The sequence below is a fragment of the Anabrus simplex genome, chromosome 14, assembly GCF_040414725.1.
Source record: "Anabrus simplex isolate iqAnaSimp1 chromosome 14, ASM4041472v1, whole genome shotgun sequence".
Classification (NCBI taxonomy): Eukaryota; Metazoa; Arthropoda; class Insecta; order Orthoptera; family Tettigoniidae; genus Anabrus; species Anabrus simplex.
In genome coordinates this window covers 89,709,183-89,734,527 of record NC_090278.1, presented here as the reverse complement: position 1 = coordinate 89,734,527, position 25,345 = coordinate 89,709,183, and the positions used below count along the sequence as shown (strand labels likewise).

The following is a 25,345-nucleotide window of genomic DNA, read 5'->3' as shown; positions in this document are numbered from 1 at the left end:
ACGATATATCAATAATTACACCCTATCTTAAAATGTAATTCAAAGGTCCGTCATGAAACTCGGCATCAACAAATGTCATCCAGCGTCCGCTTAAATTTTAAGATTTTTCCTGTTATCACACCAAGGATGAGAGTCAAGAGCATTTTTGCCTCTTCTTGAAGAAAAAAGAAATAGGCCTATATATTTCCTTACGCTAGCAAGTACACGAAATCAAAAACAGAACATTAAAACTCAGTTATTTAAGAAGGGGAAGAAGAAGAGGAAAAGAGGAAGACAATTTTTCTGATTGCTTCAAGTAACTATAGAAAACTGTTTATAATGTCCAATTGATGAGCTATATTGGTGATAAGTAAAGAATTTTGCCTAGAAGTAAGAACGAAGTCTGTACGTACCTACAAAATTCTTGTTTCAATTTTATGAATGTAATTTTTATACTGACAGAATGAACTGCATTAAATCCAAAGGCAGAAACAAGCGATGTTTCTGTATCGCTTTTCTGTACGGCAGACTAAGTTGTTCATAAAACCTTAAACTTTCCACACCCTGTGGTAATATATGAACCTACAATAATCATAGATTATAACGAATCATTTAGGGAAACCCGCACATTTTAAGGCCCATTGCTCTCTTTGTACGGAACATCATCCAAGGCAAAAACCATGCATAACATCAACTACCTGCCTCCCTCAAGTTCATTAACAGCAGAGCAAATAGCATCAAATCACATTTATTTTGTTAAGAAGGAAGCCATGCATTCCATTGTCGACTCAGTTACATATAACTTAAAAGTTTTTCAGTCTGTTGAACACACTATAACATACCTGTAAACAAACACATTGTTAAACAAAGAATAAGTGTGATTTGATGGAATCTGATGATGCTTTTTCAAGAACGAAACATGTCATTCTTTGTTTAATAGTGTGTATTTTATTCCTTGGTTAATAATGTGTGTGTTTACAGGCATGTTATAGTGTAAACTTGTGTGTTCGACAGACTGAAAAATCTTTTAAGTTATAGATATAAATCTCATTTAAACAGTAATGTTTATGTCATCATTTTAGGTAGGGTACAAATTTCACAGAAGGCATTCCTTTACGAGTCATTTTTTGCAAATTAAAAACCCCACTAGAATCTACAATAAAACTTGTACGTGTATTCAAAGGATATTTCATGCTATTACCATCGTCTTTTAAGAAGAAAGTATCTTCTCAAGAACTGGGTGTTGATTTGTGCCATATACTTATATGTTAGGGTAAAAACTGGTTCTTAAAGTCTTCCTTGTAGCTTTTAGACAATTAAGGATTATAAAGTGTCCCTTTTTGAAATGTAAGATTACCTGACACTGGTACCACTGTATTTTGACAGGCATTTAAAATACATTTTCTTCCAGGGACATACTCGTATTATTATATATATTCTGATTCAGGAAAGCTTACACTATTCCAAGAAATTAACAACAAAAATGTGAATTTTTGGTGAATTTCCACACCCAAATGCAGATATACAACTAAGTTAACACAAAAGTACAAAGCCTATGGTTATAATCAACGCCATTCAGAAACCTCTGACTATAATAACATTCAGACATTCAACATTTTGAGCAGGTAAGCCAGTTTTGCTATCTCGGAAGTATCGCCCTGAAACTACTTAAAACAAATGGACTATTTACTCTGTGTTAATTTGTTAGCTCGTTAGTTATTCAAAAATATTCTTCATTGCTTACCCGAAGAGAGAGGAAGATTCCGCTGAGGTGGCTGTTCACAATTCTAGTTTTGACGCAAGAAAGAATTTTAAGCACTGAGGAAAAAGACACAGTTTGAAATGCAGCCAATTACGGTTTTTAAATGTTCACAATCTAGTCTTCACGGTTTATTTAAAACATTTGCCTCTTTCAGGAACAACGTAACGCTTATTTTTAAGAGTTAATGGGTTTTGTTTCCTAGTAGGAGGTTCTCCCACCACGGAAAGGGTCTAAGCAAGGGTGGTTCTGCCTAATCCGGAAGAATTTGTATGATGTTCTTAGAGTTAAGACTGCACTCCTCGGTGTGTTGAAACCAAACTGCTGCTATCTCTTCTACAGAGGGCCAGCTTAAATAGAAGCTATTTTCATAATGATAATGGGACGTTGATAATAGTGTGTGGCTACATTTGATAGAGAATCATAAACAGGAGAGAGATTGTGCTGTGCTCCAAGGATAAGCCTTCAGGGAGATGTTGCATAAGTTGGCTACAAGTACTAGGGTCCTCAGTGGGGTATATTGCTTCTGCTGTTATTTGGGGAGGACTAACAATGGAATTATCGAAGAATGATTCTGAAAGAAAGGGGCAAATAGTACCAAATAGGCAGAGTAGCCACCAGCCATAGAGTCCTTAGCTTTTTAGAAACCCCTCGACAACGGAACAGAAAAGCACTAACTTGAACTTAACCCACTGGCTGACATTGACTAGTGCCACTCACGCATAATTATTCCGGCACTACGAGACTTTCTCGAGTGGAACTCAAATTCTTCTGCCACTAATGTTTGGTCTTTAAATGTTCAAACTACCCCCCACCCCACGAGATATGAGGAAGGAACTGGTATCATAGATAAGGCTTTTTGAGGATTATGTTATACTGTGTAGAATATGACATAAGTTACAAGATTGTGAGCAAGAGGAGCAACCAATAACAAGGTGTAATACCCATTAATGCATTTTTTCAGGAGAAGGGGAAAACTGATAGCTCCTAAAGTATTCAATAAAATATAACGCAGTTTTCACAATTAGTTTCTATTAGCTGTCATACTGCAAGAGATCAATAATTTATTGGGGATGTCAGAAAGTTAATTTACATTTTGGACAATATACGTTTTGACCTATTTTATAGGACATCTGTCTTCATGAGTTTACTGTGTGTTTATGGTCATTAGTTCACGTTAATTTCAATACGTGAAAATTATATTTATGATTTCTTACATAAATGATATGAGTAAAGAAGTGGAATCACAGATAAGGCTTTTTGAATATTATGTTATACTGTGTAGAATAATAAATAGATTGTGAACAACTGCAAAAAGACATGGAAGTTGTGAGATGGACAATGGTATGATGGTTAACGGGGTGAAAAGTCACGTTGTAAGAGGAGAAGTTCTCTCCATTTTAATTATTGTGTTGGAGTGATAGTACGTCATTGGGACCGCTAAGTACCTAAAGTCTTCATTGGAGTAATCACTTTAACGAGGCTGTATGCGTAAATAAAGGTTACAGATCTTTTCACGCGGTTTTGAGGGTATTTGGCGCTTGTAGTAAGAATGTCTGTCGTGTAGTCCGAATGTATGGGACGCTCACCACGACTACATGATTCGAGAACCGGAAAAGATCCAAAGAAAAACAGGACGATTTGTTCTGGGTGACTTCCCACAAGAGAGCAGTGTTACGAAAATGTTACAAACTTTGGCCTGCGAAGACTTTGATGTAACAAGACTAACTGTTCAACTACGCGGTACGTTCCAAGCTGTCGGTTTTTAGGCCTGAATTGACGCCTATAGGCGCATCTGTGCGAGTGGGGCCCTACCTATGATGGATTATGTTGTAGACGGCAAAAAAGAAAAAAACACACACAATGCCATAGCCAGAGGAATTAACCAATGGAAGTAAATATTCCCGACCCGGTCGGGAATCGAACCCAGGAGCAAAGATCAGAACGCTAACCATTTAGTCAAGGAGCCGGACAATGAACAGATGGCGTGGAATTACATTAGCAGTCAAATAAGCTTGAATGGAGTTGTTTAAAGTAGGAAATACAATAGGTATGTAAAGCTGGGTCCGCCTCTATGGTGTAGTGGTTCGTGTGATTAGCTGCCAACCCCGGAGGTCCGGGTTCGATTCCCGGCTCTGCCACGAAATTTGAAAAGTGGTACGAGAGCTGAAACTCAGCCTCGGGAAGTCAACTGAGTAGAGGTGGGTTCGATTCCCACCTCAGCATCCTCGAAGTGGTTTTCCGTGGTTTCCCACTTTCCTTCCAGGCAAATGCCGGGATGGTACCTAACTTAAGGCCACGGCGGCTTCCTTCCCTCTTCCTTGTCTATTCCTTCCAATCTTCCCATCCCCCTGCAAGGCCCCTGTTAAGCATAGCAGGTGAGGCCGCCTGGGCGAGGTACTGGTCATTCTCCCCAGTTGTCTCCCCCGACCCAGAGTCTGAAGCTCCAGGACACTGCCCTTGAGGTGGGATCCTTCGCTGAGTCCGAGGGAAAAAGCCAACTCTGGAGGGTAAACAGATTACGAATGAATGTAAAGCTGGAAATTAAGAGGACAAACTGGGGTAAATATTCGTTTATAGGAAGATGAGTAAGGGACTAGAATAACTTACCAAGGGAGATGTTCAATACATTTCAAAATTCTTGGAAATCACTTAAGGAAGGGCTAGGTGAACAACTGATAGGGAATCTGCCACCTGGGCGACAATCCTAACAGCAGATCAGTAGTGAATGATCGACTGATTGGTCCATCCGTTAGGTCGTTCCTTTCTCCCCATGTGGCATAAACCATTTCTGCGCTTTGCTCAAACAGCGGTATTATTAATCACAATTTTTCCTTTAAACATGGGCTAAAAGAAAATAAAAATCAAGGTTTCACAAACTGTTTCAACAAGATAGAATGTATAAGGCACCACGTTCACGTTAGACTTGCTCTATTCCTAACACAACTACGACTGAACTCACTTGCTATTATTACCATTGATTACGGTGTCCTATAAAAACCACACTTGAAAGATATCCTGAATGATTTCAACACAAAAGAAACGGAGAATAAATGTTTAAACATTTGCTAGTTAATTAAAAATCATATTTTATTTTGTTTAATAGTATTCAGTAGTATTGTTGAATAGGCTTAATATTCAGTAAATTTGGTTAAATTACATATGTTCATTTTTAAAATAATATAATTGTTTGTTTTCACGATAAAACGGGTATATTCAAATTGTTAGTTGGTAAAATTAAAAACGTATTAGCAGGTATTTTGCGAGGGGGTGAGATCTCGATTGACTACGGTCTTCCACGGGTTTTAATCCAGCATTGAAAGCAGGAAGAAAGTAGGCTATGGTTATTATTATTATTATCATTATTATTATCATTATCATTATCATTATTATTATTATTATTATTATTTTAAGAGGAAGTAGAACTGGGAAATCATCCTAGATCGAACGGAGAAAAGAAAGCTAGGTCCAACTCTTTGAAGAAAGGAGGTATCGCTAAGAGAAAGGGAACGAGGACGTAAAAATGAAAGAACAAGGGTTGACCAAGGAAGGCCACATTGAGTTAGTCACGTAGCTATCAACTTGCATTCGGGAGATAGTGGGTTCGAATTCCACTATCGGCAGCCCTGAAGATTGTTTTCCGTGGTCTCATTTTCACACCAGGCAAACGCTGGGACTGCACCTTAATTAAAGCCTTATCCCTTTACCATCCTTCCGTCGCCGAAAACTTTCGACGTGTTAGGGCGACGTTAAATCAGTATCATAAAAACAAATCCCTGCTCGGTTCGTTTTGCTGTTAACAAAGATGAGGAAGTCCACCTAATCATTACCTTAAATTATGTATTATTATTATTATTATTATTATTATTATTATTATGTGCGACTCGTCGGCTGAATGGTCAGCGTACTGGCCTTCGGTTCAGAGAGTCCCGGGTTCGATTCCCGGCCGGGTCGGGGATTTTAATCTTCATTGGTTAATTCCGATGGCCCGGGGGCTGGGTGTTTGTGCTGTCCCCAACATCCCTGCAACTCACACACCACACATAACGCAATCCTCCACCACAATAACACGCAGTTACCTGGCCATGCTACCCACCCTCATCGGAGGGTCTGCCTTACAAGGGCAAGGCTGCACTCGGCTAGAAATAGCGACACCAAATTATTATTATTATTATTATTATTATTATTATTATTATTATTATTATTATTATTATTATTATTATTATTATTATTATTTATTACGGATAGTTTCTACCCTTTTATTGGGCCATCATCACCCTGAATTACAAATCGAAGACACATTATATACACACGTACATACATCATAATCATTATAGACCGTTATGCCCTTGAGCGTTCAGTCTGCAATCCTCTGAATTTACTATATGTCGGCACAATCCTGTATTTGCAACTAGTGCTGTGGTCTCATTGTGGTCTAGATTTATGATGTGAATATACCACATTTAAGATAACACAATAACACATTAAAATATATATAATTATTAAATAAGAACATATAATTTAAGGCATCGAAAAGGTGGGTCTACCCATCTTTGTTAATAGTGGTAAATCGTCAATACGGACCATAATGAAATCAATTTCATACGGTTCGTTTTTGTCACAGATTAGATTGGCTCGTAGAGACGGACAGAGATTTACCAGAAACGTAGTTTTATAATGCGGATAGATCTCCCTCCCATTCCTCACCTTCATTATAGGTCCGGACAGACCAATACCTTTGTGTAATAGTCAGTCTAACATAAGAACGTGCTGTGTACATCGTAACTGCCGCAGTTTAGGAAAATGCGAGGGAGAATTTCTGGAAGAGTCTCAACGAACTTCGTGCAAACAGAGAGACAGGTAATTGCGTAATACTGTCCTCACACTCCAAGCCACCGAACAACATTGCAAATCCCTCAATGGATTTATGTCTCGGCATTATGACACTCCACACGCTGTAACACCACTCCTCTGTTACATTTCACATCCACTTTGCTAGCAAGTATGTTCCTATGGGGAGTTAGCGAATTCAACTTCCAAAACATGAAGACCGTTAAAGTCTTCATATAAAACACAGATGATGACACTATTTTTTTCTTTACGACAGCAATAAATTAGCGCAGGAGAGAAAAGAGATATCTATAGAATTCAATTAATCATTCCAAATAAATCATTACTTTTTCATTTCGGATTTATTGGACATGCAAACTCATTTAAACATTTCTCACACTTAATGTAATATTTAAAAGCAATTAAAAATGATTCTAAATTACTTCAGAAATATTTTTTAAACATTTGTTTTTTACTAGTTGATTTATGTCGCACCGACACGGATAGGTCTTACGGCGACGTTGGGATAGGAAAAGTCTAGGAGTATGAAGGAAGCGGCCGTGGTCTTAATTAAGGTGCAACCCCAGCATTCGCCTCGTGTGAAAATGGGAATCCACGGAAAACCATCTTCAGGGCTGCCGACAGTGGGGTTCGAACCCACTATCTCCCGCATGCAAGTTCACAGCTGCGCGCCCCTAACCGCACGGCCAACTCACCAGGTTTCTATAAATGAAAACGGAATTTAATGTTTAAAATTAATAACATGATTCCAAGCCACTTCAGCCACAAACAAATTTAATTCAGTATCTAAAAGAATTAAACAAGCTATATCAGTTTCAAAACTTGCATCCGGGAGATAGTAGGTTCGACTCCCACTATCGGCAGCCCTGAAAATCGTTTTCCGTGGTTTCCCATTTTCACACCAGGCAAATGCTGGGGCTGTACCTTAATTAAGGCCACGGCCGCTTCCTTCCAACTCCTAGGCCTTTCCTATCCCATCGTCGCCATAAGACCTATCTGTGTCGGTGCGACGTAAAGCCCCTAGCAAAAAAAAAAGTATCAAAACTGAACATGCGGCACAAGGTTATGTTTTATAACATAATAATAATAATAATAATAATAATAATAATAATAATGACTACTGGAAGACTTGCACATCAGTTTAGACTTACTATTTCGCTACTACTGTAGGTCTTATGAGTGCGGAGTAATTACTATAGCCCACATCCAAGTTGCGCAACAGAAAGCCCAGACAGATAGAAAATTAAAAAGACAAATTTTCCTGTAGAAGACATTTTCACATCCATGTCAGACATGGCTGCTCTAGATTTTCCCGTGCAGCCGTCTTAGCCACGAACGAATAGGGCACTAGACGTTATCCCGCTACTGTTCAGGGAAACAGCGTACGGCCCAAGAAAGGAGAAGGGCCGCACAACTACTCAGTCATAGGCCACGTTTACACTGCGGGCCACATCACACGAGTTTTCGCATGCCAAGTGCACGGATGAAACGCTGGACACAGCCTTCCCCTCCGTTGATCACCACTATCTACATTTATTTATTTATTTATTTATTTATTTATTTATTTATTTATTTATTTATTACCTGTAAAACGCGTCGTTGACAATCATATAGCATGTGCAAAAATTATGTCACTCCCGAGCTACTTCTCGGCAATATTCAGACAGGCTGTTTTACTTGGGACGCAGCAGTAATCCCATCTATTGGAGATGAGAGGCAGCAGAAGAGACAAAGCTCATCATACCGGGCGAGTTGGCCGTGCGGTTAGGGGTACGCAACTGTACGCTTGCATCCGGGAGATAGCGGGTTCGAAGCCCACTGTCTGCAGCCCTGAAGATGGCTTTCCGTGGTTTCCTATTTTCTCATCAGGAAAATGCTGTGGTTATACCTTAATTAAGGCCACGGCCGCTTCCTTCCCATTCCTAAACCTTTCCTACTCCATTGTTGCCATAAGACTTATCTGTGTCGGTGCGACGTAACGCAAATAGCAAAAAAGCTCATCACAACAATGGTCAATAGAATGTTATTGCTGATCAGTTTTATGAGCTTTCGGTATTGCAGGCCTTCACATTTAGTTTTCTTCGGACTCTTGGAGTATCAGAGCATCTAATGTAAAGTGAGTCCTTCCTTCTATCATGATTTCCTCTTGTCTTATTCTTTAAGGGATCGTTCCTTAAAGTTTTTTCTCATTTTTATAACCATCTTCACAATTTTCCTTGTCAATACGGGATACTGATGTGGACTAAGTAACAGAAGTCTATTATCATAGTCCGTACGGTAAAACTGCGTAAGACATAAATGAATGGAACTTGTATTCTCTATAACTTGTGTTATATAGTACTTGTGGATGGGACCAGTGACATAGGTATCTGAAAATTAAATTTTAGGCACCTTCCCCTAAACTGCCATTTCATTCAGCGTGAATAAAATGATTTATAGCCTAGATTAAGTACCTCATTCCCCGACTTTATATACCGATTTTCATTAAATTCTCTTCAGCCATTTCCTCGTGATGCTCATACATACATACATACATACATACATACATACATACATACATACATACATACATACAGAGGTGATGCAAATTTAAAAAGTTCATTTCCTTAATACTATGGACTCGACTGACACAGAAATACCATTATTTTTAAATTCTGAGCAATGTACAGATGTAGATGTATTTATTTAAATAGGTAGATAATGCAGCATGCGCTGTGTATTCCTCACGCATCAATTGTCAGAGAGGATGGGCCCATAAAATCGCACACCACTCCAGACAACTGTAAATAGCATCATTGTCTCCATGATCCTATAGTCTCCTTGTGTTTGATAACAGCGACCTTCAACATACGTCGCCATGGATACCACAGTAAACTCTGGTGTAAGGTTCTCATTAGGCCTGTCCGTCGGTGCGCATAGTTCAGAATTCACCTGAACATTCAAAATTGGATAAGGCTCACCTCATCGACAAGGAGATAAATCTAGCGAAGGATAAATTATCGACTTCTCTCTTGTAGCCCGTTAGTTTCTCAGGTTCGTCGTGTAGGGGTAGAGCGCCTGCCGCTTACAGAGGACCTCGGTCTCGATTGCCGGCCAGGTCACGGAATGTTTACCTGGACCTGAGAGCTTGTTCGAGGTCCACTGAGCCTGTGCCTATAATTGAGGAGCTATCTTAAGGTGAGATAGCTGCCCCGGTCTAAAAGACAATAATAACGACAGAGGAGACTCGTCGCGTTGTAATCTGCAGACCTTTGACCTGAGCAGTGGTCGCTCAGCAGACCAAGTCTCATTAGAGTTTGGATTTACAAGATTTCCTGGACGGAGTATTTTTCCAAGTTGTGTGTTGATTGTGTCATTTTCATGTTTCAAGAAACTACGTTGAGAGTGACTACGAATGCATGCTGATTATTCATCAAAGGATGATATTTTGGAAGGAAGCAATCCACCCTTACCTCATGGATGATTAGTATGGTGTCGCTGCTGGTTCTGTCTCCCTTCGAGCTCTGCAACAGACGGAGAAAAACTAATTAATCGTAAGCAGGTAATAACAGTCGAACTGTCACAACTACCTCACATGCCGACAATAAAAAATACGCAACACAGAAACCATGGTCTTGGGAGCGTGGTTTGGCGATCAGACAGTCCCCTAGCTGCGAGATTTCGGAAATGTGGACGTATCGCGCAATGTCGAAAATCACAAGGGCAGATCACGTGACCAACGAGCCGGGAAATCATGAGAAGTCTTAACCGTCGCAAAGCACAGGGAAGCGGTCCATTTCGGTTTCATCTTCAGAATGAAAACCTGAGAGAACTGATCCAATAGAATGGAAATCTGTAAGTGTGTGGAGAACCTCCGCCAGATGTTAGACATCCAGAACAAACAACTCTTGTGCAGGGTAAATCAGAACTGAAGTACCAGTCAACGATGGTCGGCACGATCCCGCAATATAAGTCCAGAATAATTTTAGCAGGTAGTGTCACGACTGCGTAGCATGCGGAAGATAGAACACTTTCTCAAAACAGATCTACGTAAACAGGAAGGAATTTGGTGATGCTACTTCCTGATTGCTATGTTCTGGGAAATGAAACTACGTCACAGCTCCGTAAGACGACAAGTCTGAGGAGCGAGGTATGTGATATCAGCGGGTGGGGCCAAACACGAAGTTTATTTGCTGATCTGGTAACTTAGACGCACTTCGAAAATGCCACGCAAATGCGAAGTCTTTGCGGTATCCAGTACGTGGCGGTCTGTAGTGGTATCCTTCCTAACTAACAAGTCATTTGCTGCGGATTATTGAAGCAGTTCGTTATCGTTCAACAGAAGTTAATACGCCCAGATATTTACACAGATTTGTCTGTTCAGATCGTGTTTGTGCACACAAATCGTAGAGTAGTCGCCGCGTGCGAATGGTAGACAAAAGAGTTACTGAATGGAGAATTATCTGATCGTGTATTCATTAAGAGGGGAATTCATCAGGGCAGTATTACTGGACCTTTATATTTTCTTATATATAAATGATATGTGTAAAGAACTGGAATCAGAGAAGACTTTTATGGATGGTGTTTTAATGTAGAGTAATACATTAGTTACAAGATTGCGAGTAACTGCAAAAAGACCTCGACAATGTCGTGAGATGGACAGTAGGCAATGGTATAATGATAAACGCGGTTAAAAGTCAGGTTGTGAGTTTCACTAATAGGAAAAGTCTTATAGATTTAATTACACAAGAACCTCGTTTATCCGGATTAAGCGGGACCGGAACTGATCCGGATGATCGAAAATCTGGATTATCCGGAAAACAAAAGAAGAATACAGTACATATAATATATTAACATATGTTGTACAGTAATACCTTTTTTCAATTGTACAAATTAATGTATAAGAACATTTTTCTTACATTTACGGCTCTGTTTTATGCACTAAAATAATGTGTGAGCTTTTTCTGTTTTACATTTGTATAGCGTTTCCGCGGAGCACGATCTCAAAGACGTTTTACTAACATTAGTTCTGTCTGTGTGGCTTCAGTCTGGAATTCTAAATAGGCCATCAGTTTGTCCAGCTGCATTGTTGCATCTCCATGAGTCATTGTTTCTTCTGATGGAGCGCCGGTTTGATTTTCGAATTCACCATCAATCTCGACATTACCTGCCGAGGAACAAGAGGCAATAATTTATTCATCTGTCATTATGCCGTAGCCTGAATAAGTCATTTTTCAACCAGTCATTTACGTCGTTCACATCTACGTCCGAGCATCCGGGAATGCGTGCAAATGTGTCAAGGAACTCAGAAGAGTCTACGGTTTCCCATTTTAATTCCAGGTGAATGTCTGGACGGTACCTTTGATAGACTGCGGCCGACTTGCTTCCAATTCCTGTCCTTAACTATCCATGGCGGAAAAGACATTCAAGAAGAATCGACCCCGTAAAAGAAATACTGTACAAGTACAAATACATTTTTATTATTTTCGATCCCGATAAACCGGAGATCCGGATTAATGGGGCCGGATAAACGAGGTTCTTGTGCACTCTGTTGATGGGGCGAAAGTACCTCATGCGGATCACTGTATGTACTTAGTTCCTTATATTAACAGCTATCTTCATTCGGGGTAATCACATAAACGTGAGTGTGAATAAAGGGTACAGATATCTGCATATTGTTGAATGAATGAAAACCTACAACCTGTTTTCCAGTCAATGACCGGGTCGGGGATGGGATGAATGAAGCCCCCAACTTGCGGCGAGCACAGGAATTGTGCCGGCTGCCGAGGCCTGTCGCAATCATCTGGGGCAATGATTAATGGCTGACAGATGAAATGAAATGAAATGAAATGATAGTGGAGAGTGTTGCTGGAATGAAAGTTGACAGGAAAAACCGGAGTACCACGAGAAAAACCTTTCCTGCCTCCGCTTTGTCCAGCACAAATTTCACATGGAGTGACCGGGATTTGAACCACGGTATCCAGCGGTGAGAGGCCGGCTACCTTCATATTGTTACGAGGGTAGTAAAGGGTTGCAGTGAGGATGTAAAGAAGAGGGCATACAAGTCTGGTAAGATCCCAACTAGGTTATGGCTCCAGTGTATGGAACCCTCACCAGGATTACTGGATACGAGATTGAAAAAATTCCCAAGAAAAGCAACTAGATTTGTTCTGGGTGATTTCTGACAAAAGATTAGCGTTGCGAAAATGTTGCAAAGTTTGGGCTGGGAAGACAGACGATTAAGTGGTATGTTCCGAGCTGTCAGTGGAGAGATGTCCGACTCCATGGCTAAATGGTTAGCGTGCTGGCCTTTGGTCACAGGTGGTGTGGTGGTGATTATTGTTTTAAGAGGAAGTACAACTAGGCAACCATCCTCTATATAACACTAATCAGAGAGAAAAAAGGAAGGGAACCGACACTTCGAAAACTGAAGATATCGGACAAAGAAAGGCAAGGGCCACGAAGGGCGTGAAAATGAAAGACTCCCTAGCCCTCGCAAACCTAATAGCGTCGGGGTCGGAAAAGAACAAGAGTTGACCAAGAGAGGTCGGATAGGACAGATGAAAGTGAGGAGCCCGGCACAAGTAAGTGGAAGCAACGCCAGGACTCAGCTGAGGGCCCCGTGGTCGCCAACCCACGCTCCAAAGTTCAGAGCCCCTGGGGCCCCTTTGGTCACAGGGGTCCCGGGTTCGATTCCTGACAGGGTCGGGAATTTTAACCAACGTTGGTTAATTTCGCTGGCACAGGGCTGGGTGTATGTATTTTCTTCATCATCATTTCATCCTCATCACGACGCGCAGGTCGCCTACGCGCGTCAAATCGAAAGACCTGCACCTGGCGAGCCGAAATCCCCTGGGGCACTCCCGACACTAAAATCCATACGACATTTCATTTCACTTTCAGTGGAGAGATGGCGTGGAATGACATTAGTAGACGAATACGTTTGAGCAGTGTTTTTAAAACAATATGAAGATAAAGTTGGAATTCAAGAGGACAAATTGGGGAGGTATTCGTTAATAGATAGAGGAGTCAGGGATTGGAATAAGTTACGAAGGGAGATGTTCATTAAATTTCTACATTATTTCAATCATTTAATAAAAGGTCTGTGCTACGTACGATCTGTGTTCGGCCTGCGCAAAATTCTCACAGATAAATCTGAGCATATAATGGCAACACAATCCGTGCTGTAGAAAAATGACTTAGTGTTTTGGCTGGTGATATTTGATTTCTACAGAAGTGCAGCTATGGTTAATCTTCTGCACGATTCACGTAATTATACACGTGGGATTTGTGAATTAACTCGGGGAAATGTACAGTCGGTCAAAAAATTGCGGGCCTGGTATTGTATTGTAAGTTCCTTGCAGGTACGTATTTCTCAGAAACAACTGAACCTATAGATACAATGTTTGTTGTGGGTATACACAGGAGGTGAATTATATATTTTGGTAATTAAATCAAGTCTGATAAGATATTAAATGCGAGGAATATACTTTCTTACTTTCTTTGAGCGACTCTACAAATCACTGCAAAGTGTTTAGAGAGTTGTTGTTTGTTGGGTCATCGTCCATAGACTGGTTTGATGCAGCTCTCCACGTCACCCTATCCTCTGCTAACCTTTTCAGTTCTACATAACTACTACATCCTAAATCTGCTCTAATCTGCTCGTCATATTCGTACATTGGTCTCCCCCTAGCGTTTTTACCTCCTAACACTTCCCACAAAAACTAACCGAAAAAGACCTGGGTGTTTTAAGATCTGCCCTATCATTCTCTCTCTTCTCGTCAAATCTAGCCAAATCGATCTCATCTCACCAAATTCGATTCAGTATCTCTTCATTTGTGATTCGATCTATCCATCTCACCTTCAGCATTCTTCTGTAAGACCACATTTCGAAAGCTCATATTATCTTTCTTTCTGAGATAGTTATCGCCCATGTTTCACTTCCATACAATGCCACACTCCAAAGACATCTTTCTAATTCCTACATCTTCCTACAATTCTTAAGAAAGGCCTTCTTTGCGTATGTCCTCGTTACTTCTGCCATCGTTAGTTATATTACTACCGAAGTAAGAATATTCATTTTCTTCATTTCTTGCATCACCCGACTTCGTTCAACTGCACTCCCTTACTTTTGTTTAGGACTTATTTATTTTATTGTACTTCATGCCCAAGACTCCGTCCATACCATTTGGGAATTTCTCTCGATCTTCTGCAGTCTCAGATAAAATAACCATCATCAGCAAATCTCAGTTTTGATTTCCTCTCCTTGGATTGTGATTCACTTTCCAAATTTCTCTTTGATTTCCTTTACGGTCTGTTCTATATAAACATTGAAAAGGAGAGGGGGGGATATGCAGCCTTGCCTCACTCCTTTCTGGATTGCTGCTTCTTTTTCATAGCCCTCGATTCTTATCAATGCAGACTGATTTTTATACAGATTGTCGATAATTCTTCGTTCTCGGTATCTGATTCCGATCACCTTCACAATGTCAAATAGGTGTAGCTTGTTCCAATCAAATGGTTTTTCTAGATCTACCGAACACCATGTTCGTGGGCTTGTCCTAAGATCAGACGTAACGTCAGCATTGCTTCACTTGTTCCTACATTTCTTCTAAAGTCGAATTGATCTTCTCCCAACTCAGTTTCACCTTGTCTTTCCATTCCTCTTTAAGTACGGTAATGTGTGTTAAAATTTTGCAGGCGTGTGATACTAAACTAATGGTGTGGTAGTTTTCACACCTGTCAGCACCAGCTTTCTTGGGAATAGGTATAACAACATTCTGCCGAAAATCGGATGGCACTTCTCCTGTCTCATACATCTTACACACTAAATGGAATAACCTCGCCATGCTGGTTGCTTAAGGCAGTCCGTAATTCAGAGGGAATGTCATCAATTCCAGGTGTCTTATTCCTATTTAGGTCTCTCACACCTCTGTCAAACTTTGGCCTCAAAATTGGGTCTCCCATTTCATCAGCATCAACTGCCCCTTTTTGTTTCAGAACCACATCAACTACGTCTTTGCCTTGATACAACTGTTGGATATGTTCCTGCCATTTTTCTTCCTTGTTTTATTTCCCTAGAAGTGGTTTTTATCTGAGCTCTTAATATTCATACACCTAGTTTTCTTTTCTCCAGAGGGCTCCTCGATTTTCCTGTATGCAGCATCTACTTTTCCTCGGACCATACAACCTTCAACATCTTTGCACTTCTCCTTCAACTAACATCCTTAGCTGTCCTGCATTTTCTATCTACTTCATTCTTCAATCGCCTGTATTCTTTTCTGCCCTCTTCATTTTTTCATTCTTGTATTTTCGTCGTTCATCAGCAAGGTCTAGTATCTCCTGAGTTATTCTTTGATTCTTTGGTGATCTTTTCTTTCTTCCTAACATTTATTCAGCAGCCTTACTGACCTCTTCACGACTGCCCATTCTTCCTCTATTGTGTTTTCTTCAGATTTTTCATTTAGTCCTTGTGCAACATGTTCCTTGAAACAACCCCTCATACTTTTTTCTTTCAACTTGTCTAGATTCCATCTTCTAGCACTCCTTCCTTTCTTCAATTTCTTCAACTTCAGATAACATTTCATGACCAGAAAGTTGTGGTCGGAGTCCACGTCTGCTCCTGGGAAAGATTTACAATCCAACACCTGGTTTCTGAACCGCTGCCTAATCATAATGAAGTCTTTTTTTGATACCTTCCCAGTGTCTCCAGGTCTCGTTTACGTATACAACCGTCGTTTGCGGTATTTGAACCAAGCATTAGCAAGGGCTAAGTTATGACTCGCCGGGCTGAGTGGCTCAGACGGTTAAGGCGCTGGCCTTCTAACCCCAACTTGGCAGGTTCGATTCTGGCTCAGTCCGGTGGTATTTGAAGGTGCTCAAATACGACAGCCTCGTGCCGGTAGATTTACTGGCACGTAAAAGAACTCCTGCGGGACTAAATTCCGGCACCTCGGCGTCTCCGAAGACCGCAAAAGTAGTTAGTAGGACGTAAAGCAAAATAACATTAAATTATTAAATTATGACTCAAGCAGAATTCAACAAGCCGACTTCCTCTTTCATTCCTTTGTCCCAAACCATGTTCTCCTACTGTATTACCTTCTCTTCGTCGGCCTATCACTACATTCCAGTCACCCAACACTATTAGATTCTCGTTACCTTTTACATATTGTATTCCGTCTTATATGTCTTCATATTTTCTTTCGATTTCTCCATCATCTGCTGAACTAGTAGGCATATAGACCTGTACTACCGTGGTGGGCGTTGGTTAAGAGCCACGAATATAGTGGCCGGTACCGACCGAGTTTACCGTGAGGTTAGGGGCGCCCATAAGCTTGCATTCGGGAGATAGTGGGGTTTGAAATCCACTGTCGGCAGCCCTAAAGATAGCGTTTGCGTGGCTTCCTATATTCCCACAAGGCAAATACTGGGGCTGACCCTTAATTTAGGCCACGGACTTTTCCTTCCCACTCCTAGCCCTTTCCTATCCCACCGTCGCCAGAAGACCTATCTGTTCGGTGCGACATAAAACAGATTGTAAAAAATAAAATATCAACGGAAAGGAATAAGAAAAATCCTCCGTTTTGATCGCTTTCTGTTTTTAATGTCCGAAAATGGAAGACTCTCCCGGCTTCGAATGCTCTAATACCGTCGGGGTCAGAAAATAAGAGATGTCAAGAAAGGTCGGATAGGATAAATGAAAGTGAGGAGCGTGGCGCAAGTGGAAGCAATGCCAGGACTCAGCTAAAGGCTCCCTGGTCGCCAACCGACGCTCCCAAGTAAAGAGCCCCTGCGACCCGTTTCAGTTGCCTCTTACGGCAGGCAGGGGATAGTGGTGGTGGTGGTGGTGATTATTGTTTTAAGAGGAAGTACAACTAGGCAACCACCTTCTACTAACACAAATCAGAGAGAAAAAAATGAAGGGATCCAACACTTCGAAAAATGAAGGTAAGGCCAAAGGAAGACAAGGGCCACGAAGGGCGTGAAAATAAAATACTTCCTAAGCCTCGCAACCTAATAGCGTCAGGGTCGGAAAAGAGCAGGAGTTAACCAAGAGAGGTCGGATATGAAAGATGAAAGTGAGGAGCCTGGCACAAGTAAGTGTAGGTAATGCCAGGCAGGGGATACAGTGAGTGTTATTCTTTCGCACTCACCCACAGGGGGATTTGGTCCAGGGGGTCCCGGATTCGATTCTCAGGGATTTTAACTTCCATTGGTTTATTCCTCTGATTCGGGCCAGGTGTTTGTGCAGTCATCATCATTAGAATTCATTTTAGGTAGGGCCTCATCCTTACAGACGAGTAAGTCGCCTATAGGGTGTCGCTCGAAAGACCTGCTAGGGGCTGTTCAATCAGTCTTTCTTCCTTTCGCCTGCCTTCCATGATAATTAACAAACACAAAAACAATTACGCAATAATATAATAGCTACTATTCTGAGGTAATTCACGAAAGCCACATACATGAAACGACTGTTCGTTGCATGTCGGGCAAAGGAAGTCATCGTGTGCTTCGCTTCCTTCGCGATCTGTAAAATTTAGCTTCGCATTGCTTAGGATAGCGTAGCAGTCTCTATGCGATTCCATTGTTCCATTGGAGCGATATTTTGCGTTGGGTTGCGCAGCATAGCTTTCTGTGCGTGGCCGCCTTAATAGACGCTCACCAGCCAAGCTAGATGGGTGAGCAAAAGGCGAATACCACTGTTACAGGACTGCTGATCGGAGCAAGGAGAACAATTTCCAAGGCGTTCAAGAAACTCCGTGAAACATTCGATCTTCCTCCATAAATGTCGAGAAATATCATCTTGTCCGATCCCTAACTTATCGACAATACCTGCATAATAATACAGCCAAACATCCTTCAAAAGCTGTGTGATTAATTAAGGGATTAATTATCATCATACCATTGTCTGCTGTCCATCTCCTAACATTGTCGAGGTCTTTTAGCAGTTCATCAGAATCTTTTAACTTATTTATTACGATGGAAGACAGGCGTATCAAATTTGACCGATACTAAAGTGTGGGCTACCCGAAGTTATGTTCTCATGCGCAGCCTGCTGATCAGAGCAAGGAGAACATTTTGCAAGGCGTTTGAGAAATTCTATGAAAGATTCAATCTTGCTCCATCATTGACATGAGGAACACAGTCTTTACAAAAATAAAGCACACACTAAAACATTCAAACCAGTGTGCGAACCCGTCGGAAAATTGAGTTGACTATTGATAAAAATACATATTCTGAAATAAGAACAAGGCGCCCTTGAATTTAGGCTTTTAGAAAAGCTCCGGTTCTATGTAAAAAAAAAAAAAGAACAAGTGAATAAACATTCCCTGAACTAAAGAAAGGTTGTAGCAAAGAAGCAATCTTGCAAGGGAAAAGGAAATCAAACTTTCGCCGGAAATAATTCAATCGGGTACGACTGATACTACGCACGAGTAAGCGAGTATATGGGTGTTTTAACTTCGGGTAAGTCATCATCAGCTCTAGTGGAAATTCAATAATTTAGTTGTGAAAACGTTTTAATAGAGGTCAGATAAGTGAGGAGCCTGGCACAAGTAATTAATGCCTGACTCAACTGGCCCTGGCATTTTGGGAGGTACAGAAGTCGTTGGTAAGCGAATAACTTTTCATTAAAAAGATCGACCTATTTATTTATGGATTTCTTATAATGGAGGAAATTTTAAAGTAGGGCTTCAGGTTGTAGTGGGGATATTTCTTATCCATTTGAAGCAGCCAATCGGAAGGTAGTGAAGTAGCAATATTACAAGACCAATCAGAATTGATATGGGTACATCTGACATAAGATTAGCAGGTGAGAGCAGTGGGTAGGGGAAGAAGGAAGACAGCGATCAGAACCCAGTGTTGGGCGTTCTCATTCTTGTGTAGCTGTGTACCCAGTGCGTTCCTCCTCTATAGACGTGCCGACTGGTGAGTACACTGCTGGCTCATTTCGTATAGACACTTAAGTCCAGGTTTAGGCATTAAAGATACGAATTCAGGCAGCTCCGTCTGTGGATCATTAGCAGGATCGCGGGTTCAGATCCAAGAAGGGCGACTCCCTGTTGCATGTTGTTTAAAGGTAAACGATATCTGGTGACACGTATGTGTTTACTCTGAATAAATTAATTTAAATTACAGTCTCGTATCTCCCAACAATGTTGCAATTTCTCAGCCATCTGACAGAGTAAAGTGCTACATAGAAATCGACACTCAGGTAGCATAGATGGCAACACGATATTTGAGGTCATATGATTATTGTATTTACTAGGATTTTATGCAAAACGTGATTCTCTGTATTCAAATTGCAATAATTGTAATGAATGTAATTAATCAATATTGAGCCTTACTACATAGACTGTCAAAACCAGGCAAAATATATTGTGGAGTAGGAACTACTTTTTCCTAATCCCAGATCGACCAGGGGCATTGTAAATAATCTGGAGTCTTTGTATTAAGCGTTTAAATGAGACTGTTTGGTCAGAAACATGCGTTGACGTACCATGGAAACCTTCCTCTAAGAATCGTAATGGACATAAAATAGTCAGCCCCACCCACATTTTTATAATACTATTCACTTATTTCAAGTATTGGCTCGACTATGTATGTACAGTATCCGGTAATGTTTGTCGCAAAGTTGGCAAATGTGGGAATGGTTGGTCTATATGTAGTGTCCCGAGAGAGTATCGCTTTATCTGGAAATGATTTATTATTGAATACATTAATTCTCATCGCGTATGTCCTGTAAAATGCATTATATAGCATAACAGCACGTTTAATTCCTTCACTTACGTTTATTTGTCGTGTTTCCCCCCGCCTCTCCTTGGTTTGCGACGTTATAGATTCTGGACGAGGGTTAAGAAATTTATCCTTTTTGCTTGGTTTCTTTCCCAATTTCTTGTGCTTGAAACTAAATGTGGTTGGGCACAGTTTTACGTCCGGGCGTCCTTACGGACGCCAACCCTATGTAGAAGGATGTCCAGTATTTACTAAGCCGCGCCAACATAGACACACATACTGGAAGTTTTTTATTATTTTTATTTCATGGCAATAGAGTCTTGTTTATATAAAATAAAATCTGAGGGTACTACCCTTCACTGAGACTAGACTCAATCGATAACCAAAAATTTGCAGTTTCCTCCCTAAGAGAGACGCAAATGGTGGTAGTAATAGTGATGTTACTAGAAATTACCCTACACCACAGCAACTGTCAATCTGCCATCAAATTTTCAGAGCTAGAGTCGTCACACGTTCACCTCCTACTTTCCGTGGCGTTTTCAGGCTGTGTTCCTTTCAAAAGCCAAGAATTTATAGATCTAAATACCTCCAGTGAAGGAAGACCCAGTTAAACAGAAGGCTGCCGATAGAAAAACGTTTAATGAAACTCGTGTATGGCAGGGACGGATTTATAACATAGGTCCACCAGAGGTGGCGGCAAATACTGTGTTTTTTTAATTCGTACAATAATTTACAGTGTATTTGTTTGCTTTTTCTTTATTTTATAAAGAAAATAAGATAACACCTGCGAAATCTTACAGCCAAGAAACGTACACTTAATACCTCTCATTCTGAACCCTTTCCTAACCACAATGTCTGAAGAGGAGCAGTTTGTCAGACACCTATAAGTTGTATAGTCGTTCAAAAAAGAGCGCATTATAATCTATGTATGTCGCTTTTAATATTGTATCAGCCTTAATTTTAATTATAATCAAATCATAATTTACCTTTCGTGTTGACACAAACGCTGTGGATATCCACAAAAACATATCATGCCAGTATCTGCAGTCTGCGTTTGCAGGTGTCCATTAGGTGGAATTACTATCCATGTCTGGCGAAACAATATTCCTCTTAGGGCCGGTTTCATCAACGTGGGTTAAACCTTAACCCCGAGTTACACAGTTTGAACTCTGAGTTTGACTGTTCATTCCGTTTCATCAAGGAGGGTTATTTTTAACTCTAGGTTAAGACCGGAGTTAAGTTAACCCCGCCTTTCACCTGGGTTAAACTGTTTATTCGAGGTTAAAAAAAGTATGGCCACAGTAAATCATGCATTTGATGCAAAGTTGCTTTATTTAGATTTGTTAAACGGTGTTCCTAACAGAAATAGGCCTATAATAAGAAGGAAAGACTTTGAAAATCTATCTGAGGAAAAATTTCTGAAGAGAGAGACTTCAAAAACCATCGTCAGAAAATTCGTCGATGAAGTTCGCGAGAGGTTAGAATACACAGCTGATCGAAACAAACTTGGGCTTGCGAACTACAGTATGTACCTATTCTATTCGTACGGGCTGTTTGCTTTAGTACTTCAACGCACTACCAGAAAATAATAAACTAAAAAGGATTCTATTCACTCAACATACATTCAACAAAGCCTTCAGAAAACATATATCTACTGTATCTGTCTGCAATCATGTTAACCACACATACAGCTTCTAATAAAGAAAAGCGCGCTCATAATTTTGTATCATTCCCATTCGTATAAGTAAACTGAAGACTTGATACAAACAAAAAAATAAAGGGTTCCTGGAACATGTTAGTATCTAGTGGAATGTCCCCAAGACTTTTTAATTGCCTGACATCGTCGCCGCATAGAATACACTAATTTCTTGCACATGTCGGGGCTGATTTTCTGCCATTTCTGAATAATCACACTTTTAAGTTCCTCTTTCGTACGCATGCGTTGCCTACGGAGATTCCTCTTCAACGTAGCCCAAAGATGTTCGATGGGATTTTATTCCGGAGACTGGGAAGGTGTTATATGCTGCTTAGAAATGTTACGGATCAACCATATCTTTTTAATATCAGCAGTGTGTTTTGGTTCATTATTCTGCTGGAATATATAAACAGGTGGCATCCCCATATTTTCGGCACTCTGCTTCACATTTGCCCACGGGATTGCATTATAGCCCTCCTTGTTCATTATTCCGTCGATGAAATGTATGTTTCGCACACCTCTGGCTGACATACAGCCCCAAAGCATTACAGACCCACCACCGTATTTTACAGTTGGGAGTGTATTCGCCACATCATTGTCCGTACCAATTTTTCTCCATATTCTGTGGGTGCTATCTGACCCAACGAAAGTTTATTTTTGTCTCACCAGACCAGATAACATCATTCCAGAATTATTTCTGCTTACTTATATGCTCCTTAGCGAATGTCAGTTTAAGCCGTCCGTTTTTTCTACTCACGTTTGGCCTTTTCGAGGGATCCTTCCACAGCATACATGCCGATACAGGATCCGACGGATGGTGGAGTTGCTTATCTTCTTTCCAGTTCCTTCCTCCGTGAGTTGCCTGAATACTGTGCACTTAATTTGGAATCTGACTTTATAAGGCGGAAAACAAGCCGTTCTTTCCATTCAGTTAAACACTTTCTCTTGAGTTTCCTTGGCGTGTTCTTGATAGTGCCTTTGTATTTAAATGTATCAACCACATATTGCACCGTAGATTGTGTTTTATTGACCAGCTGTTCAGTCTTTCGTAATGAAAGTCCTTAAAGTGCCAGTTTAAGTATAGTGTTCTTGAGCTCCTACCTATGTCCACCACAGAAATAGCTTGGTGAAACGTGTGCCTTGTAAGAATGAGTTAAAATATTAACCCTAAGTTAACAAACCCAGGGTTAGAGAATATTTAACCCACGTTGATGAAACCAGGCCTTAGTCCCATTTCTTGATACAATGTCTGGAATATGAAATGTTACGGCATGTTTTTACGATCGGATGCCCTTCCTGCGCCAACCTCAGTTGAGGAGTTAATGAAGAAGAAATAAATGATGGTGAATGGAAATTGGTAAAGACATGGAAGGAATCGGCTGTAGATTACGAATAGGAACTATCCTGGATTTTGCCTGGAAGTCAAAACAAGAAACCACAGAAAACCATTTTCACGACAACCAACGTGGGTTGGAACCCACGCGTCTTCGGAATGCACACCTTGGCTTCATAGCCGGCCGACCGCTAGATGATCCAGAGGTGATATGTTGTATTATCTCGCTGGATGTGGAGAAGAGACAGATCACATTCTACGCATTGGTCCTGCAGTGTGCAAACTACTTTCTGTAGTTGCTAGTCGCAATAGCTTCGTCCTGAATGGCAAATACAAAACCTTAAGTCTCCGAGCACACTTGTGTGTTAGCTAGGTGTGCTCTTATCGACATTCGGCTGATTCAAACTATTCACAATAATCATCATTATTATTTTGACAGCGTTATGCCCATTATTGGACATTATAAATTTTCCAGCTAACTCATTCCTGGTTATTTGGCTGATGTTGATTTTTTCTTCTCCCAAAATCTCATCTGGGCACCGAACATTTTCCTCCGTTCTTCAATCCGTAATTTATTGGTCTTGGTATTCATTTTGTCAGCAAAAAGATGGTTCTTGATTGCTTTCTTTGAACTGGAGTCGATCTTGAATAAGTTCCTGTGGATGCCAATTTCCTAAAAGTTTTCTTATTTATATTTTTACTAAGCCAGTTGTTCTTGACTTTCATTGAGAGAGCGAGATTCCCTCCGAGTAGATTCTGTTGTGATTATTGGGATTTGATTATTTGGACTCGGAAGACGGCGATAAATTATGTATGTAAAGGATTTATTCAATTGTTTGTTTTGGTTTTCCTCAGTATGTGAATTTTGGAATTGTTTAATTTGTTTGAAGTCGATATGATTTTAAAATTATTTGATTGTCATTGTAATTCTGGTGCATCCTGTACCACACGCGCCACATCGGCGTGGGAGATTTCCGGTTTCGTAAAGTTGCACAAATTTCGTAATTTTTCTAGAGGCTTCCTAAATGTTCCTTGTCAGCACTATTTTTTCTGCGCTCCTATTGGAGAAAATAAAAGGAAATGTGATTGGTAGGTGAAGGAAATCATCGTACGCTCATTGGCCGTGGTAATATTTCATAATTTCCGGGGAGAAGCGTTGTCGCTGGAGCCTTGCTCTGCGAGGGCGTCTTTTCTGTTTGACCACTGAAGGGAACGGTCACCTTCCAAAGGTACGGGTCTTCTTGGCCCCGCCATCCGGTAAGCACTGATTAATATTTTTTAACTTTTCTGGTATTCAGTTTCAGATGTAGTGTTTCATTTTATTTATCTTGCCGGAGCGTACCCGTATTTCCTTCTGCTTCCAAATGTTATAATTATGACTTAGCCGTTTCGGTAAGTCACCTCACTTTGTTAAGAGATAGTTCCCGTTTGTTGTTTTGTAAATTAAATGTTATACGCCTTTCGAAGTAATCTTTATAAGTAAATTTTTTTTCTCGGGACTATCTCATTCATTAATTCCGCTTCATCGTGGATTATTCATCTTTAGGTCGGGTACCCTTTCTCAGAAGTGTTTTTGAGGGGGCTACCCACCGAAGATGCTCTGCTCCATGATTACACGTAAATTATTTTTCCTCCTTTGATGTATCTCTTCACTTTAGTATAACGTTACCTTCCTTTATTTATTTCGAACTGTTTTGGGTTTTTAAAGGTAACGCCACGACAGTGGAACGTCATGTGTGATGTTCCGGTGTAAAATAAATTTAATTACTAAATGCTACCCTCATGTAAATTGTAATGGTTGTTGAAATTATGCCGTCATTATTTTAATTGTATCTTGGTTATTGCTTTATATATGAAATCGAATCTAACTTGTTAAGTAAAGTTTAGGATTACATTGACTTCGCTTCTTCAGTGTTACCAATACCTTCCACCGCCTGGATATGGTTCCCAGCCGTTTCCCGGTTATCCTTTCTTAATAGTCATGTTGGTTAAACTGTTTGTTTATTTCCTGTAATTA

The 25,345-nt window shown here is 40.4% G+C and overlaps 1 protein-coding gene across 3 annotated transcripts in view; it reads left to right on the top strand.

The window, feature by feature from the left end:
- Positions 1-25,345, top strand: part of LOC136885748 (uncharacterized) — a 123,205-nt gene that overhangs the window by 4,902 nt on the left and 92,958 nt on the right. For 2 of the 3 annotated variants that reach the window (XM_067158484.2, XM_068230450.1), the window contains exon 1: positions 19,400-19,492. The exons of the other annotated variant lie outside the window; for it this stretch is intronic. The gene's annotated coding sequence lies outside the window, so the exon portion shown is untranslated. Of the gene's footprint in view, positions 1-19,399; positions 19,493-25,345 lie in introns of those variants that run through there. 3 annotated transcript variants of the gene reach the window in all.